Genomic DNA, 5,110 nt, shown 5'->3' on the forward strand with positions numbered 1-5,110 from the left:
AGGTAGTGATAAAATGTTGGTATTTGTTAAGCGCTTACTAGGTGCCAAGCACACTGTTCTAGCACTGGGGTAGATACAAGGTAGTGGATAATAATAATGTTGGTATTTGTTAAGCATTTACTAGGTGCCAAGCACTGGGGTAGATACAAGGTATAATAATAATAATAATAAATAATAATGTTGGTATTAAGCGCTTATTAGGTGCCGAGCACTGTTCTAAGAGCTGGGGTAGATACAAGGTAATAATAATAATAATAATGTTATTAAAGTGCTTATTAGGTGCCAAGCACTGTTCTAAGCGCTGGGGTAGATAGAAGATAATCAGGTTTGTCCCATGTGCAGGCTCACAGTCTTCAGCCCCATTTTACAGACAAGGAACTGAGGCTCAGAGAAATGAAGTGGTTTGTTCAGAGTCACACAGCTGGCAAGTGGCAGGATTAGAACCCGTGATCTCTGACTCCCAAGCCCGGGCTTTTTCCACTAAGCCACGCTGCTTCTCTGCTTCCTTTAGACCGGGAGTCTATTGTTGGGCAGGGATTGTCTCTATCTGTTGCCCAATTGTACATTCCAAGTGCTTAGTACAGTGCTCTGCACACAGTAAGCGCTCAATAAATACGATTGATGAAGGAATGAAGGAATGGAGTGAGTGCTTTTGATGGGCAGGGAACGTGTCCACTAGTTCTGTTGCATTGTACTCTCCCAAGCGCTTAGTACACTGCTCTGCATGTGGTAAGCTCCCAGTTCCCCAACTAAGCCCTCCTTTCTTCTTCTCCACCTCCTTCTGCATTGTCCTGATTTGCTACCATTATTAAAACGTTGCACCCCCCCCATCCCACAGCACTTATGGACATATCAGTAATTTATTTTATATTAATATTATATTTATATTTAATGTCCATCTTGCCTTCTAACACTAAACTCATTGTGGGTAGGGAGTGTTGTTTATCAACTCTATTATATTGTACTTTCCCAAAGCGTTAGTACAGTGCTCTGTGCATAGTAAGCTCTCGCTTTCCCAACTAAGCCCTCATTTCCTCTTCTTCCACCTCCTTCTGCATTTGCCCTATTTGCTTCCATTATTCAACGCGCACCCCCCACCCCACAGCATTTATGGACAAATCCATAATTTATTGATATTAATGTTCCATCTCCCCCTATAGACAGTAGCTCTTTGTGGTTAGGGAATGTGTTGATCACATCTGTATTATAGGTGTGCTTTCCCAAGCGCTTAGTACAGTGCTCTGCACCTAATAAGCACCTAGTTCCCAAACTACATCCTCATTTCCTCTTCTCCCACCCACTTCTGCACTGCCCTTTGTTCAACACCCAACCCCGCAGCACTTATGCATCTAACCATAATTAATTTATTATATTAATGTCCATCTCCCTCTACAGACAGTAAGCGCGGGGTGGGCAGGGAACGTGTTTATCAAATCTGTTATATTATTATTAGAGAAGCAGCGTGGCTCAGTGGAAAGAGCGCAGCGGCTCGGGAGTCAGAGCGTCACGGGTTCTAATCCCTGCTCTGCCACTAGTCAGCTGTTGTGACCTTGGGCAAGTCACTTCACTTTCTCTGTGCCTCAGTTACCTCATCTGTCAAATGGGGATTAAGGACTGTGAGCCCCCATGTGGGACAACCTGATCACCTTGTATCCCCCAGCGCTTAGAAACAGTGCTTTGCACATAGTAAGCGCTTAACAAAAACCACAATTTTCACTATATTGCTCTTTCCCAAGTGCTTAGTACAGTGATCTGCACACACAGTAAGTACTTAGTAATATGACTGTCAGTAAGTATGACTGATTGATTGACATGAGCATGGTGATGTTGGCCTGAATCTATGTATATGATGCATTCAGTATATGGTTTCCTGTCTCCACAGTTCTTGACTTGTAAATTCTTCTGAAGGCTAGGAACCATTGAATCTCATTCATTATTAATTTTTATCATCATCATCTTCATTATTCTTCATCTTCATTATTAGCCATTAAACATCTATCAGAGTACCTTAATATCTACAACTGTGCCTCTAAGTAGAAAGGCATGAGCTTGAGAGTAAGAGGACCTGTTTTTTTAATAATGGTATTTATTAACTGCTTACTATGTGGCCAGGCACTATTCTAAGCACTGGAGTAATTACGATGAGTCAGGTGGACACAGTCCCCACAGGTGGCTCACAGTCGTAATCCCCATTTATAGATGATGTAACTGACGGCACAGGGCAAAGGAGTGACTTGTCCAAAGTCCCACAGCAGACAAGCGGCAGAGCTGGGAGTTAGAACCTAGTCCTTCTGACTCCCAGGCCCCGGCTCTATCCATTAGGCCACCTACTTCTCAAGTTAAAGAAATTAGACCCAAATTAGACCTGAGTTTCTAATCCTGATTCTTCCACTTGCCTGTTGAGTGATCCTGGGGAAGGCACTTAATATCTCTCTGCCTCAGCCTACAAAAGCTGCATGGTATACTAGTGGGTAGAGCATGGAAGGTCAGAAAGTCATGGGTTCTAATCCTGCACCACCACTTCCCTGCTATGTGACCTTGGTAAGTCACTTACTTCTCTGTGCTTCAGTTACCTCGTCTGTAAAATGGGGATTGGGACTGTGTCCAAATCCAGCTCTTAGTACAGTGCCTCGCACGTAGTAAGCTTTCAACAAATACCATTATTATTATTACTGCCTCTCCTGTGAAACAGAAATAAAACATCTGTTCTCTCTCTCTTAAACCGTGAGCCCCGTGTGGGACAGGAACTGTGTCCAATCTGCTTATATGTATCAACCCCAGGACTTAGTTCAGTGTCTGGCCACGAAACAAAAACACTTAACGAATACCACAATGCTAATAATTACATTCAAAGCTCCCAAAGATCTAAAATTTGTTGAGCAGAGCACTTAAGGCAACTAAAGTTCCCCATTACCCACAGGGAAGAGCGTACTGGGGCCACGAGCATTGCGACAGGAACCACCTTAAATAAGGAAACCAAACGGTGTTGTGGAGAGGCCAGTTCTCAAGGCTCAATCACTGTTGCCAGATAAACAGTGCTTAGTGACAAATCTTCACTACCAACCTCGGTGACCTGATGCTGTTTCAAGTGTTCTATGTCGATGGGGTGGCTGACCCTGGACATGTGCTCGGCATGGTGACTTCAGACCTCCCAGATCTTTGAAAGGGGCCTACGGGCCAAGAGGTGGTTTTAGTCCCTTGCACAGCAAAGAAATTGTGCACAGAGGGCAGGCTGGTCTAGGATGTCCATTAGGGATGTCCAGATCCTACAGAAACTCCTTACCATCCATCTTTAAAGTACTACAACCTCCTTGCCCCCCTCTGTACCTTACCGCCTACTACGACCCCCAGCCCACCCATTCCGCTCCTCTAATACCAACCTACTCACTGCAGTCTCACACTATCTCACCGCCTGGACCTCTTCGCCCACATCCTGCCTCTGGCCCTGGAACACCGTCCCTCTTCGTATCAACAGACGATCCCTCTCCCACCTTCAAAGCTTTATTGGAAGGCACCTCTCCTCCAAGAGGCCTTCCCCAACTAGGCCCTTATTTCCTCTTCTCCCATTCCTTTCTGCGTCACCCTTGCACTTGGATTTGCACCCTTTATTCACCCCTCCCTCAGCCCCACGGCACTTATGTAGATCCATCATTTATTTATATTAATATCTATCTCCCCCTCTCTACTGTAAGCTGGCTAAGGGCAGAGACCGTGTCTACCAACTCTGTGATGTTGTACTCTCCCCAGCACTTAGTACAGTGGTCTGCATACAGTAAGCACTCAATAAGTACGATTGATTGATTGGTTGATAATTTTATTTTCCACCAGTAAATGTGTTTATGTAGGCGAGGGAGGAAGATTGGGATGGAAAGTGGCTGTGAGAAGCCAGGACTTTCAGTTAGGGAGCTTGAATGCAAGCGCTTGGGAGAGTACAATGGAATTAGTAGACAGATATGATTCCTGCCTTTGAGAACGACAATTTGGGAGGCGGCAGAGACTACAGTATTCTATAGAAAGGAGAAAGCAAGAGGGTATAAAGTGCTACCTCTCACAAGTGAGGTGACGTGTGGAAAATACTCAGACCAAAGCTCACTCCAGGCCTGGTGGCCCATTTATTCCCACTTCTTCCAAGGAAGGCCCTCCATGTGACCACCAGATGTCATATTGAAAGGAGCAAAATTCACAACTTCCCTTTGACTTCTACTCCCTCCTTTTCTGCCCCAGAATTTTCCCTCCTTCCTCTCCCCCTTTCCTGTTGCCTTTCCAATATAACCAGTGATTTTCTGTCCTCCGAAAAGAACCTCGCACCCCCATTCTTCTTTCTGATTAAATCAGGCTACGTTCTGTTTTTCCCTCTTGCTCCTATCTTGCCCTTTCCCCTTCCTCCACTGAGCCTTGAGAGGGTTATCCCGTACTCTCCCAAGTGCATAGTACAGCGCACAGCGCTCAATAAGTATGATTAAATGAATGAATGAATATTAATTGTCTTGGTCCCATGGAAGCATTTGGCACCATAGATTCCAACCTGACATAGAGATACCGTTCATAAGTGCTCCTGGGGAGTTGTGGGTAGGTGAGTGCTTAGGTGGTGTGGAAGTGCTGAAATTGCAGTTGGTGATAAAAAGTGGGGAGATAAATCTGTTGAACAAGGCCTCCTGAAGATGTGATTTCAAAAGGGCTTTGAAGATGAAGAGAGCAGTGATCTGTTGGTTGTGAAAGTGGGGTACATTCCAGGTTGGGGGAGGGAGGGAGCGTGAGCAAGAGGGTGGTGACAGGAGAGACAATGATGAACAGACTACCTTGAGAGGAATGAAGAGTGCGAGCTGATGTGTAGTTCTAGAAGAGAGTGGATAAGAGAGTTGTTAGGTGGTCCTGCTTGATCTTGTATTTACTGAGTTCTTACTCTTGCTGTGCACAATGTGTTGGGTGAGTACAATAGAGTAGAAACAACCCCGACCTTGAGTTTACAATCTAGCCTGAAAGACAAACACTAAAATAGATTACCGGCAGGGATACAAATACAATAATTATTGGATTTGTAAAGCGCTTACTGGGTGCCAGGCACTGTAATAAGCTTGGGGTGGATACAAGCCTATCAGGTTGGACGCAG

This window comes from Ornithorhynchus anatinus, chromosome 2 (assembly GCF_004115215.2).
Source record: "Ornithorhynchus anatinus isolate Pmale09 chromosome 2, mOrnAna1.pri.v4, whole genome shotgun sequence".
NCBI classification, from domain to species: domain Eukaryota; kingdom Metazoa; phylum Chordata; class Mammalia; order Monotremata; family Ornithorhynchidae; genus Ornithorhynchus; species Ornithorhynchus anatinus.